Here is a 15310-nt window from a genome sequence, read left to right on the forward strand (position 1 = left end):
GGAGAAATATGACCCCGGGAGGAAACCGGGAGAGGGCAAGGAAATCGGGAGTCTCCCGCGAAAATCGGGAGGGTTGACAATGACTGTGTGTAACATGAGTGTATGCAGATAAGCTGCCAGGTCTTCTCCATGAGAGACATTAGAATGATTAAAGCAGCCTTTTCCAATCCTCCATGGACAAACATCCACCCCCGTCACTAATTACCCTTTTTTCTTCTTCTTCTCCACTTTAGCCCAATGTGACCTTCATCTGAGTTGAGTGTCTCTGTTCAACATTCACGAAGTGGCGAACTCACTGAAAGGAAGATTAAGAAGAAAGCCCACGGATACGCGAGGGAGGAGAAGAAAAACAGGTAAGAAAGTGAAAACACAACAAAGGGTGGAGAAGACAAACAGCAGCATCTTTTTGTGCTTTCCTCTGAAAACAGCTCGCCTGGCAGAGTGAGGGAGGAGAACAGAGGGAAACAGGCGGAGGGGTATGGAGGGCATGTCAAATCAAAAAATCTAAAGAAAGTAAATATAAGAAGGAAAGGAAAACTGCGAAGGAAGGTGGAGGGGGGGAAGTTGTCAACACAGGATGTGGAAATTATAGACAATTTCAGGTACTCCTAGAAAGAAATTACACCGGAACGAGACAAAGAGGAAGAGGACAGAGAAGCACGAGCCGGGAGATAAGAGAGAAATCTAACAAAAAGTTGATTTTGGTGAAGGATATTGGATTTCAGATTTCTCCGAATTTATTTCAGGATTGGCTGAAGGTATTGGGTACCTGTGTGTTTGCGCTTGTGGGGTAATCACACAGTGAGTATGTGTGAGTAAAGGTGAGGCTGACATTTTTAGCTTGAAGGTAAAAATTGGAAATCAAGGAAGAAAGAAAGAAAGAAGGGGAAGGGGAAGGAGAGCTCTTCTGGCACTGGCAAACTATTTAGTACATTAAGTTTTTTCGCACTCAATCATGACTTCCAACAAGCTTTAGTCAAAATGCATGAAAATATGCGTGTATATATATATACATGTTTTTATTTTAGATAATGTCCACGTTATATTTATACTTTGATTGAAAATGTGAAAAGACACTAGCTGGAAATGAGTCAAACAGATAAGAAAACTAGCTCTTAAGTTCATTCTTTCTGTCAACCATTTGAATTATGATGATATGCTGAAGTGATTTTCTTTGCAAACTGGAATCGTCTTTTAGTTGCACATGAATAATTTAATTTAAGTATTGTTGTTTTTGTCATCAGTACTTTCACAAATAACTAGGAATGTCCCGATCACCTTTTTTTGCTCCCGATCCGATTCCGATCATTTGATTTTGACAATTTGCCGATAACGATTTTTCCCGATCCGATCTTTATGCAATGCATTAAGAAAAAAAATAGAAAAAAAGCATTCAAGTGGTCCCTTTTTATTTAAATTGGATATTCTATCCAACATGGATATAGCTTCTTTCTTTCACAGCAGCATTGGATCAGTTCAGTTGTGCAGCATTGGATCAAAACAAAATAAAGCTTTCAGTACTCGTTAGCTTACTGCTACAATTAGACACTGCGCCCACTCTGTTGCCAGATTTGAGAGAAATAAGCAACCAGGTCTATGAAAACAAGCCCCAAAAAAGCAACACATACATGATGTTGTGTAATTTGAAACCAAAACTAAGGCCTCAGGATGACTTTAAGACTTGAACATGGTCATTTTTGTTTTGTAACATTGAATAAAAACTTTTTTTAAAGTATTTAAAAAAAAAATTAAAAAAAATCCCGATCCCTTATTTTTTTTCTTTCAATCTTTTGAAAATCACGTGATCGGCTCCGATCCCCGATTACGTGATCGGATCGGGACATCTCTACAAATAACGTTATATAACATGGCAAATAAAGGGACTTTTTCTTCACATCGCGCTTAAAGGCACAAACCAATCACATTCAGCCAAACAAATACATCCCAGTGTCAAAGGTTGCGTAGTCGTGTGAACCAACTTTAATACTTCCAGATCCTGTCCTTTCGTTCATGGACTATTCCGATAATAGGAAACTTGAAAAAATAGCAACCATGAGTGAATGTTGAACAATATTTAGCCATAGGAACATTGGATCATAATTGGTCCTTTTGACCGTAGGAATCTTTTTTAATCTTTTATTGAAGTGTTTCAAACGTGGCAAATTCTCATTGCTGCCATTTTTTATGCCAATTTCAAATGTTTGCTTCCTAAATGTGTAGGTGTTTAGGGTAGATCTTTTTTTAATTAACTTGTCAGAACGCCTTCCCTGACAGCTATACGGAAACATGGGCTGTAAATCCATACCTGACACTCCACTGAAAACATCCCTGTGCCCTTGTCAAGGTACGACGCAGGATATCTCCATACGTGATATGTATGTGTGTGTGTGTGTGTGTAGTGTCTCATGTTTGAAGTCTATCATGAAATGCTCTCTCCTTAACAGTCAGTTGTCTGTTTGATGGAGCGACTGCCAGCTCGGGTAGACTTTAGTAAATTGCCTCTGATGGAAAAAGTAATTTGTAGCTCGGCTTCCACGTTGGAAAACACAGAGATGCTCAGTGCGGAGAGGCAGGCAGTTAATCACACACATATACCGCGACGACTACAAAGACCCACTTTCACGCACATAAACGCAGAGGCACACAAAGACTAAACAGCCTCGAACAACTTCATTCCTAAATCCATATTTTCTGTGAGTATTTGTTCCTCTTTCACAATGCACTCATCCCCTTTTCTCTCGAATAATTCTGGTTGCATCTCTCAATCGGCGTCCCTCACAGTGTGTGCTTATCTCCGGGAGGATATTGGTTGCCGGTCATAAATAGCTCTTCCTCTGACTGGGTGCCATCACAGACCCTGAGAGCGTGCGGGAGGTAAAGGGGGGAGGGAGAAGTCAGGGTGATAGGAGCGAGATGAAGAGAGCGATAGAGGGTGGAAGAGGGGAATGAGAGAAATATGGAGGTTGTGTGCATCAGTACTGTGTGACAGGTGTCAGCGCTGGAGTGCACATGTTTTACAATAAGATTCTTCAGTGGATTCACAAACAGCAGCTAACCCTGTCAGCTGCACAGAGACGGGCTTTATTCCTTTCCTTGTCTGTTTTTATAAATATTCGGATCATATTTTATGGACACCACTCCCTGTCTCCGTCCATTGATGTTTTCCATGAAACCCTCACTGTGCCTTTTTCTGTAATCCTTCTCTTTCCTGGTACGATTTCTATATTCTCCAGGAAGTGTCGAGTTTCAACCACTAACAATTTCTCCTTACATTTTGTGAGAGATAATTGTTGTAAGCTATTACTTTCAAATATGACTCATTGGTAGGTCATACCATTTGTGTTTGATTGCTTTGTTTTGGTTTTGTATAATTGTCTATATTTCACAATAAAAACCTTCCACTGGCTCAAACCTTTAAATCAAGGTTTGGAGAAACAAATCAAATAATCTCCTCAAAAATGTGTTTAAATCCTCTAAATATGATGTTGACTGGTTCACATTGATTGTATTTTGATGTCAACAGTACTTTTTTAAATATTGCATGACTTTAGCCTCACTTTTAAATGTATTTTAAACGTTTTTTTAAATATATATATGTATCTTGTTGAAGAAAGACGACATAACAGCCTGGTCACACCCCACTAGGACCACATATTTAAAGGGGACCTATCATGCAAAATGCACTTTTGTACGTCTTTTATACATGAATATGTGTCCCCGGGGGAACTCACCAAGTGTCAGAAAACACAACCCTCTCTATTTTCCTCCATACCCAAATCTCTTAAAAAGGGGCTTCAACGGATCTGATACAGACTGATCCAGATATGAACACTTCTATGACGTCACAGAAGTGGCGCTACGGCTATTGGGCCAACTCCACCAATCAGGAGGAGACAGCCACGGACATTGCCGTTGGAAAGCGCTGGAGACGCTGTAGTACATATGCCAGGCCTGTAGGTGGTGCTGTTCTCACAGAATCAGCCCATGCAAAGACAGTGTTAAATTCAGCGAAATGAGGAATGGCTAAAATGCATGATCTGTTTGGTATTTTGAAAAATAAAAAGTATAAATATGCCTTATATAGCTATGGCCCTAAACTATATTATTCAAATATAGCATGATAGGTCCACTTTAAATATTATAAAGTATAATATAGTTAATTCTACTATCATATTATTACATTACATGTCACTTTTTAGACGCTTTTATCAAATCAAATCAAATCAAAGTTTATTTATAAAGCACATTTAAAAGCGATTTTTGGTCGGGCCAAAGTGCTGTACATGTAATAAATACTACATTCACATAAAAACACATTACTACATTCATAATAAAAGACAATAAATTACAACAGGTATATAAAAAACACACTTTTATCCAAAGTGACTTACATACTCAATACTGTGGACAATCCCCACAGGATCAATTTGGGGTGAAGTGTCTCAGGGACACAACGACATGCTGACTGCAGTGGGCTTTGAACCTGTGACCCACTGATCCGAACACCAACCTACTATCCCACTGCACCACAAGCCTTATTATGCTAAAGGAGAGTTACAAAATATCTTTCTTTTAAAACATTGTATGAAGTGCATGTTGGTTAAAGCCTGTTGCAAAAAAAAGATTGAGAAATCAGATTATTCACATTTGCATTACAAATTTAACTTACTAACATTTGCAGAAACGTCAGCGGGAAGAGTTCTACTGTAGGTAACTTTACTCCAAACAATGAAAACCAGCAAAGAACAGAAAGTAGCTTGAAAACATGCCGATCATCGCATGACGCACTGATGGAACCATTACTATGATAATGCACATTATGTTGAAATGCTCTCAGAGTCTTTAATCACATTGGCCATGATCTGAGTGATGCATTCCCCTTGAGGTGTAAGTGTATTATCGCTGTTGCAGTAATCATGCGTGAGGCCACTGTTCTCCAGTATATTGTCTCTCGAGTCTCTGCACTCCAGTTCCCCTACGTCAGGTTTGATGAGGTGGATGAGTGTGAGCCGGCCGCATCTCACATTCCTCCATCCCCCCTCCATCTCCCCTCTCCACGCGGCAGCAGTTCTTGTCTTCCTATCGATCCCGGCTTATCTTCCCGTAAACCTGGACCTCTTTTCGCTCTCTCTCGCCTCGCTACCTCCTCCCCTCCTCTCCTTCCTCCTCATTGCTATCGATCAGCTCCTGTGTTCAACAAAGTAGGGAGCAGGCGGTGGTTAACGTAGAGCCAGAGGAGCGCTGCTGACCGTCTGCGGATCGTCTTTCCCTCCTAATGGTACCAATCAGACTCTAATGGACCCTGGGTTAAATCACCGAGGCCCACTACTCTCTTTTCCCTCCGCTCACCTTTCACTCCGCTCTCACAAATATCTGTCCGCACTTCACGCCTGCCAGGTGCGTTTTTAGCTGATGACCGTTGATTTCACTCTTGGATCCGATAGCTGTCGTTGGCAGATTTTTCTTTGTACATTTATTCATCCAAGGAAGGGGTTGCTTCTGCTGAGTGTGCACTTGCTCCTCCAGCATGTCCTGCTTTGCATTTTTTTTTTTTTTTTACTGTAAAGCGCATTCATTCCTGGGAGCTGCCCAGTGCAACCACAGTCTGCTAAGTCTGTCCGATGGGAAGTGCCCGGCACCAAAAGCTCAACTCCTTCTCTGTCTGCTGACTTCTCTCAGTCACTGAGCACATTGAACATAGCCGGGTTAAGTGCCTTGCTCAAGGGCACTTTCTTTATTATGAGTCATTAAGTGTCTCTTGCTTGTTTCCTCTACAGCTTTTGCCTTTCTATGGATTTGAAAAGCTTATGAATAAAAAGTAAAACAGCAAATGAACAGTGCAAACACATAATGGCTGAAGGGGATAAGGGCCTACTCCACAAATGATGTGTTACAACCATTGAAATACATCCAAAAGCTCATTTTCTGCCCTCAATACTCAGTGTTTAACCGGCTGTAGAGCTCACTGACTCCTCCTGCTTCATGTTGGCGCTCATGTCTCCCAGCAGCAGCGAACACAACACAGCTGTGCATGGGTTTAGTGAGCACGTGCCAAAGATGTTGGCCGTTTTGTACCCTCCGCACGGCATGTACAGATGATGACTCACAGGTGCGCTACACAGGTAAAACACAGTCTGCTTAAATCATAACATCACTGATGCACATGTTAACTATAAACCAGTGTTACTGTCCTCACATGTGGTCGCTTGTGTTCAGTGTAACATGCTGGAAGAGAGATTCAAGCCTGGTCCAAACATACACTGAACAAAAATATAAACGCAACACTTTGGTTTTTGCTCCCATTTTTCATGAGATGAACTCAAAGATCTAAAACATTTTCTAAATACACAAAATAACCATTTCTCTCAAATATTGTTCAGAAATCTGAAAAAATCTGTGATAGTGAGCACTTCTCCTTTGCCGAGATAATCCATCCCACCTCACAGATGTGGAATATCAAGATGCTGATTAGACAGCATGATTATTGCACAGGTGTGCCTTAGGCTCCACAATAAAAGGCCACTCTGAAACGTGCAGTTTTGCTTTATTGGGGGGGGTCTGGGGGGGTCCGAAAACCAGTCAGTATCTGGTGTGAGGGTTAGGGTTAGGGTTAGGGTTAGGGTAATGTTGTGAATCGAGTGGCCCATGGTGGTGGTGGGGTTATGGTATGGGCAGGCGTATGTCATGGACGATGAACACAGGCCACTCAATTCACAACATTACCCTAACCCTAACCCTAACCCTCACACCAGATACTGACTGGTTTTCGGACCCCCCAGACCCCCCCAATAAAGCAAAACTGCACGTTTCAGAGTGGCCTTTTATTGTGGCCACCCTAAGGCACACCTGTGCAATAATCATGCTGTCTAATCAGCATCTTGATATGCCACACCTGTGAGGTGGGATGGATTATCTCGGCAAAGGAGAAGTGCTCACTATCACAGATTTTTTCAGATTTGTGAACAATATTTGAGAGAAATGGTTATTTTGTGTATATAGAAAATGTTTTAGATCTTTGAGTTCATCTCATGAAAAATGGGAGCAAAAACCAAAGTGCTGCGTTTATATTTTTGTTCAGTGTACATAGGCATTTCTAGACACTCAACACAGGCACGGTGTGAAGAAAATCTCCAAGATACAAGTGCAGAACTGCCAAGGCCAGTGTGAAGGCTGGGCCACACACACACACACACACACACACACACACACACACACACACACACACACACACACACACACACACACACAAACACTAGCAGTGGTGTCTGAGTCGTGGATTATAATGTAACAATGGCCTTCATTTTAACAATTTCTCCTTACTTTTTGTGAGAGACAATTGTTGTAAGTAGAGCTATTACTTTAAAATATGACTCATTCCTAATTTAGTCCAATTGTCTTTGACTGCTTTGTTTTGTTTTTTTATAATTTCTCGATTTCAATGTTTCACAATGAAAACCTTCCAGTGGATCAAACTTTTAAATCAAGGTTTGAATAAATAAATCAAATAATCTCCCAAAAAAGCATTTAAATCCCCTAAATATTATGTTGACTGGTTCACATTGATTGTATTATATTACTAAATATAAATTTAGTCTCACTTGTAAATGTATTTAAAAAGTTTTTGTTGATATATATATATATGTATCTTGTTGAAGAAAATCTATAATGTAGTCGAACTCTTCATGTCCTCAATCTTCGGTTGCAAAAATGCTTCATCTTTATCGTGGAAGTAGATTTACAAAACTTCTGTTTTCAGTCATCTAAAATGCAGTTTGGGTTTTGACTAAAGAGCAAAAAGATACCATTACAAAACGACTGGTAAACATTGGCAAAAGGCTTCAGATTTGTTTAGTCTCTGGAGGAATGGGTTTGTAGTCTTTGTGTCTAAATGTGCTTCTGGGTTGTCGTGTCTTTAGAGTTGACTGAAGATGTTTATGAAATGTCCATTATAATCCTTTATCGCACTTTAACTTGTTCACACGTAATTTCAGCAGTCGCATTGGGTCAAAGTTCAAGCAGGAAGTTGTTCTAAATCTGATCATCATGCCTCATCACACTTCTTCTAACAGTTGTCCCTATGTTTAAAGATTATAATAACTTGCTTGTTTAGACAAATGTCACTATCAACGTCATGAACAATGATGACGATGAAGAAGCAGCGATTCACTTGAATAATAACACACATTTTAGTTCGGGGATGTGGACTTGTGATGCTCTGGAAAATCCAAACAAGCTTGGCATTGTGCGTCCGTCCCTGAGCTCACAAGTCCCACAGCAGAGCCTGAGATGCAAAAACTTCTGATTACCCTTGAACACATATTCTTAGAAACAGTCTAAACTCAGATAAATCTAAATGCTAATACAGCAGGCGGGCAGGAGGGGGAAGGAGTTAAATGTGCTGAGAGCAGGTAACGGTGTCGTAGCAAGATTGCAGAGCTCAGTGCTGTTGCATCACAATGAGTGTTTATATGAACCTTCCACTGTTTGGGATGGGTTGTGGCCATATAGGCTATGTTTGGACTAAACAGCAATTTCCGAGCCGTAATGGTGAAGCAAATGTGGTACGGTCTAAAACCTGCATTATTTTCTAATGGAAAGTCAGATTTCATAGAAGTCTATGAGAAAATGAACCTACTTGTCATTCCAGTTGTCACCTCAGTAGATATTTCACTTAAGAGTTTATGGTCGCAATTGCTAGTGTCAAGTCTTCTTCAATACAGAATGATTTTGCAAATGATGGTTACATTTAGGATTAAGTAGACAATCAAATAATGTTGTTTTGGTGGGGGCACTGTCGTTGTGAGTTTGTGTGGTCGCCTACCAATAGGACGTTTGGGGGTTTGACCAAAGCCACTGCAGACAACATGTATCTTTGGGCGGGATACTCAACACCAATGTGCTCTGGATTGCATGGCCAATTGTGTGTGAATGCAAGTTTCCCTAAGCAGGTGCCACCTTGTATGGCAGCCTCTTCCTCTATTGCCCCTTTCACACCAACGCGATTTCAGGGCCGGCTCGGAGCTAGAGCCTGAAAAGTACAGTTTTTTCTGTTCACACCGCAGCGGCGCCGCCTCTTAGCTCCGGAATCCGGTTCGTTTCCAGCTCTCAAAAATTGTCCGTCTAGCAAGCAAGATTCCTGAGCTAAGAGGCGGTGCCGCTTACGTCTCTCTTACGTCAAGGCGGGGGCAGGGGCATGGGCGGGATCAATCTCCTGAAGACCGCAAAGAAGTCTTGAATTTCGCACGTGATGTTTATAAAGTCGTCCCATGCCTTCCATTTCGTTTCGTAAGAGCATAACCAAAGCGAACAGCGCTTCAATACAATCGGCCATTGTTGTCGATGTGAGGGATTTCCGCACGGTTTGGCTTTTATGAAGCAGGCACGTAAACGGTTACGTCATGACGCAAACGATGAGGCCATGACGCAGTACCGCCCCGGCTCTGGGCGGTGTGAACAAAGCGGGAGCAGAAAAAGGGAAACCGGAGCTGAACCAGAAAAGCTCTAGCACGGACCTAGAATGGGAAAAGCGCTGGTGTGAAAGCCGCATCGATGAATGGGTGTGAAAGCTGACTTTGATATGTAAAAGGTGGTTTATGGGTTTTACAGACTGGAAAATATAAATACTGACCATTTACCCTCTCCATAAAGCGGGGTACTGCTTATGGTGGGGCTACCTTGTGATTGACAACTCTCGAGCACACATTGTTATCCAATGGATGCTGTCCATTTGTAGGTCTTGAAACTTGAACCTTTTAACTTCATGAAAGTTAATATCAACATTTGGAAAGCCTGTCACTTTTGGTTCCAGAAAAAGAAGATAGCTATCGTCAAAACGCCAAACACAAACTTCCAAAACGTAGTCCACAAATAAATGGGTCACAACACGGTGGCTACATTACCCTCTTACTGTACATACAGAGAACATGACACTACAGTATAAACCAACTTCCAAATACGGCAAGCCTCCTTGGAAAGCTGCAAAACTTTGACGTATAAAAAAATGACTTTAAGTACAAACTTTTTACATGAAAGCATGACCTTAACAAAGTCACTTTAACCTATCAGTCGTCTCTCCACCTTTCAATGCTGTTTCTACCCTATACGCTATCATTCTATTAATCTCTCTCTCAGGTATCCTCCCCCCCACCGCCCGTAAGGTGTGTGGGCTGTTTCTATAGGAGTCCAGCTAGGTGTAACCTTTCTGCCCCGTGGCACCTCACTGGGATCCAGGGCTCTGGGCTCAGCGTGAACTCCTGAACTCTTCCCCAGAAAAGAAAAGCACAAAGACGGGCGCTGAAGAGAAGGGAGAGGACATGGAGAGTGGGAGGTAAAGCGAAACAACGCCACCGGACAATTAGCCCCCCGAGGAGCATAGGCAGTCTCCCTAAGCCGGAATACACTGCGATTGTTTCACAGACTGGCAGTCGGAGAGAAACCAGAGTGAGACGGTGTGTGTGCGTGGGAGTGTGTGTGTCGCGGAGTTCTGCATTCACACGCCCAGCGGTTGTTGTTCCGAAATGAGACGTCGGTTGCCCGCAGGCATCAATAAGGCCATTTCTATTATTCAGAGATGATTACGCCGCTAAATCGTACAGCGGTGAATGCTTTTTAATGAGCTTTGATATACAACAGAGAAACTTTGTCAGTTTTTTGTTTGTCTGAATGTGGCCGGGGGGGGGGGGGGGGGGGGGGGGAGCATATTTGCCGGAGTGATTTGATTAGTGAGCTGATGTGTGAGGAGCAGCTTGAACATATGTGAGGGATAAGACTAGAGATGTGTGGGTGTGTGTGAGGGCGTGTATATAATGAAGCCTGTCTTTTATGTTTTGTGTTTGATCCAAATTAAATATGGGTGAGTTTGAACACATGCATACATATGAATGTGTGGTAGTACAGCAGTTATATTCAGTAACAATGCACCAAAAAAAACGTTTTAGTGAGAATATAACTCGTGTGTGTGTGTGAGGCTGATAGACCGGTGATTATAAAGAAGCACACACACACACTCTGTGAAAGGTCAGAGCGCCATCCCAGCATCCCCTGGGCCTGCACACAGGGTTTCACCATTTCTCCCCGCCCTCACGTGTGCACATCAGACACAACATACGCTGTGCTGACAGCACAAGGTCGAACCACAAGAAAAAAGGGAGAGGGAGACCCGGATAGACACACAGAGGGAGAGGAAAACACAGACAGTGTGTCTGCCTATAACCTGGTTAATGTACGCTTACTGAGGTAATCTTATTTCTAACATCTCTAGTAAACCTGGTTTCTACAATCAGGTTAAAGGATTAAGAGAAATCTGGTAAAGGTAGCCAGATAGTGATTCTCTTTGTGGTATGAAAGTATTCTCATTCCCTTTTCTATACATACCCCTTGTAATTAGCCAAAACAAACGACTACTTACTTATTAATGAAATCAAAGCACAGCTGGGGTATTGGGAGAAAATCAATCTTCATGATATTTTTACGTCTTGATCATGTAAGGTTGTTGAATGATGTATCTATTATTTTAGTTGAAAGGACAAGCTTGACACATAGTTTAACAGTTTGTTGAAATATTTTGAATTTATTTATTTAAATCATTCTATATCATCCAGTTTAGAGTCATGTGGTTCATTTTCCTTAACTCCATTTTTGTAGCATTTCTTCTGTTGCCATCCTACTTTAGCTGGTTCAAGAAGATTACATTGCCTTTCTTTTTTATTAATATGACAAACTAAATGGGACAATATAACATATTAGAGGTTTTTCAATCAGAGTGGAGATCATCTCATGTTACTGATGATCACCTTTCACCAGAGGCTGACACACTGAGTGCTGCTGTAGTGAACGGCTTGAATTAAAACCATGGCCCTCCTGGGCCAAGTGTTGAAAACCAATGATTAGAAACATCTGCAGAGTCTGTGATAATTCTCTGTGAACTCTCTTTCAAATTACAACCATCCATTTTAACCCCTCGTTGATATCAAATATTCATGTGTGCAGCTTTGATATTTGATCAGAAGCAATACAAACTTGGAAAAGAAATGATATGTTTATATTTTATCTTGGGAATATGCTTGGTTTCTGCACCAACATTGGACAAATTCAGAAAACTTTTATTCGTACTGCAGCACGGAAATGTACTGCGTTCCAAAAACAAAGGTAGAGTGCAGATGAAAGGCAAATGGAAAAAGCGTAGAGTTACATATTAAATAAAAAGACCAGCAAACACATATTCTTCTACAACTGCTTAGAGATTACATTACTTGTTAGATTCTTTTATCCAAAGCGACTTACATACTCAATACTGTGGACAACCCCCGCAGGAGCAATTTGGGGTGAAGTGTCTCAGGGACACAACGACATGCTGACTGCACTGGGGCTTGAACCTATGAGCCGCTGATCGGATCACCAACGCACTAACCCACTGTGCCACACGCCTCCGAGATGCTCCTCCTCTTAGCCTATCAAGTACAATGTGTTGGAGAGCTAGCTAATAGGTAACACAGGGATTTTAGCCTTTGCAGACCATTTACATGCACCTATATGACACACTACAGGAAAAGGGAAGCCCCCAAGAAGCATAATAGGGCCTCTTTAATACATGTTTCGAAAAATAAAGAGTATATTGCACATGAGCAGTGGTATTGCAACATATCAAATAGGGTCGTTGAAAGTTAGTACTGAGATATCAATAGTTTGGAGTAAGAATTCTCCACCACAGACCAAAGGCTCAGGTGGTCTCAGTGTCCGATTAGCTGGTCTTCAGTCTATCTGGTCTCATCTCTTCTCCTCCTCCTCCTCCTCTTCTATCAGCTCCGCGGGTCAGAGCAGGTGTTTGGCCCGGAGCTTCAGTCCAAATAAGATCCATTTCATCTGTAATCAGCTGGAGCCCCTGGCACTGATGGAGGAGATCAGAGCAGCGATCAAAGAATTATAAGCCGACCACGCCTGACCAGCCAAGCGTGTTACGGACAAGGCCGTGGGGGGGGGGGGGGGGGGAGTTACAGTAGAGATGAAAGGAGCGATGGAGATTTGGAAGTCTGCACAATCTCCCAGGGGAGGGACATGAAAGAGCAGGGTGCTGGTGGGGGGGAGGCGGTAGCGTGGGCGAGTCGGCAAAGATGTTACATTGCAAACTCTCATGGGAGTTTTCTTTTTCTTTGACATTTCCATCAAGTGGAAATAGGTTGTTTAAAGTCGAACGCGGTGCTCCGTTCCGCCTCAGTTTCAGGTAATTAGGATGGGAGGTGAATTCCAATCACCGTGTGAAAGGAAAGTCAATGACATTAGCCTGAATTGCGTAATGCCCCGCCGCTGGTTAGCAAAATCATTAATTGTGTGCAAATAAGGGAAATCATGTGCTTGAGTGCATGAAATGTGATGGGTGGCCCACGCACTGATGCCAAACATTTTAAAGGGGTATTACACGCAACTTGTTTTGCATTCATCCTCATGTATTCATACACACATGCATGCAGCTGATCAAACCCAGCTTTGATTGTCGGCCTTTCATCTGCGCAACATAAAAACACCCTGCTGGCAAAGCATCCACACACAGCCGGTCAACAAAAAGACTCCTCACGCCCATTTCTTCACATCTATATTCACACATACGCCAGTGGATGCTGTCACTTATATGCAAGCTCACTCAGGCTTGTTATTGCGCTGAAGGAGCAGACTCTCACACACACTCTACCTGCTTTAAGTGTCCACCTGTGTCTTTGTACACAGACTCTCAGATGCTCAGTGTGCTGCGTGGGTGTTTGCATGTGTTTACCCTCAATGGAGAGTCCATGTCTGCTCCATTAGCTCTCTGATGTTCATCTTTCATGGACAGAAAATTACTAATCAGTGCAATAAAGGGCTGTTGAATGCACGGCTCGGCACTATTGTATGATCATTTAAAATACATAATAAAGAAAAAAGCCCTTCCTGAGTTCCCTCATCCCACGAATCACACATTTTGCTCTTTAACATGATATTTTTTAACTCTGTTTCCACGGCCATTTTTCTCCCGACAAAAACCCGGAACCTTGAAATCTCTTTTTCAATGCGTCGTCTCAAGCCTAGCCGTTTTTTATTTGTACATTTATATTCCAGAGCTTTAGCTTATGCTGTCATAGGGAGCGACATACAGCATGTGTGCTTGGATTTAAATTACTGAGCCCGTTCTGGAGGGACCTGTGATCTCTGATCAAAACATTTCCGCCGTATAAAATGTGTCTAAATTGGTGAAATTATCATATGATAAATCTTCTTCCAAGGCTGACTGGGGTGTTCAGAAACTCTCAGACAACATTTGCAACCACCAGGATGTGAACTCGGGTTACAAGATTATCATTTGGCCATTATTCCTTATGTTTGGGAAAATGTCATTTTTTGGTTAACTTGAAAACGCTGAAACATGGCACAAAATAAACTCATCCTCCTGTGACCCCCCCTGCCCCCCCAGCCTGTAAAGCCTCCCTTATTGATGGCAGCAATATACCATCACACTATCAGATCAGGCTTTTCTGCTAGAGATAGGGCCTCTATCGCCACAGGAGGCGAGTGGTGCAGTGGGTTGTGCTTTGGTGTTGGGATCAGTATGTAAGTCGCTTTGGATACAAGCGTCTAACAAGTGACATGTAATGTAAGGATACTGTTCAAACAAAAAATCCGTAAATAGTTTATAGGATATATTTTTTACAGATAACAGCTATATAATTTATATTCTATACACTCTTATAACAAGGAATAAGTAATAATAAGTTGTTTGACTAGTAGTGAGTTCCATTGTCCCCTGATGCTCTCATTGCTCTTAAACGCTTTCAGTATAAGTACGTATGTTGGGAATGTACTTTTTAAAAAATGTTTTCAAATGAATGATGTTAAATATAATGTTAAAAACCTATCTTCAGAATTATGGCTTGTACATTTCCAACCATTTATGCACCCATGCTGCTCCAACCTCCCACCATGATGATTTCAAAGTGAGCGGTACAAAGCCCTCCGTTCACGAGGTGTGAAATCGTTTGATCCAGTTTATTCTGTTTAGTGTGTGTGTGTGTGTGTGTGTGTGTGTGTGTGTGTGTGTGTGTGTGTGTGTGTGTGTGTGTGTGTGTGTGTGTGTGTGTGTGTGTGTGTGTGTGTGTGTGTGTGTGTGTGTGTGTGTGTGTGTGTGTGTGTGTGTGTGTGTGTGTGTGTGTGTGTGTGTGTGTGTGTGTGTGTGTGTGTGTGTGTGTGTGTGTGTGTGTGTGTGCGCGTGTGTGTGTGTGTGTGTGTGTGTGTGTGTGTGTGTGTGTTTTCCAATGCTCCCGGAGCAATAAAAGGTGGAGGGAAA

At 42.1% G+C, this 15310-nt stretch overlaps 1 protein-coding gene across 1 annotated transcript in view; it reads left to right on the top strand.

Annotated features, from left to right (window-relative positions):
- Positions 1 to 15310, top strand: part of sema4c (sema domain, immunoglobulin domain (Ig), transmembrane domain (TM) and short cytoplasmic domain, (semaphorin) 4C) — a 113325-nt gene that overhangs the window by 34636 nt on the left and 63379 nt on the right. Inside the window, exon 2 of the mRNA XM_079690790.1 lies at positions 234 to 353. The gene's annotated coding sequence lies outside the window, so the exon portion shown is untranslated. The remainder of the gene's footprint in view (positions 1 to 233; positions 354 to 15310) is intronic.

The sequence above is a fragment of the Notothenia rossii genome (genome assembly GCF_949606895.1).
Source record: "Notothenia rossii genome assembly, chromosome: 6".
Lineage (NCBI taxonomy): Eukaryota > Metazoa > Chordata > Actinopteri > Perciformes > Nototheniidae > Notothenia > Notothenia rossii.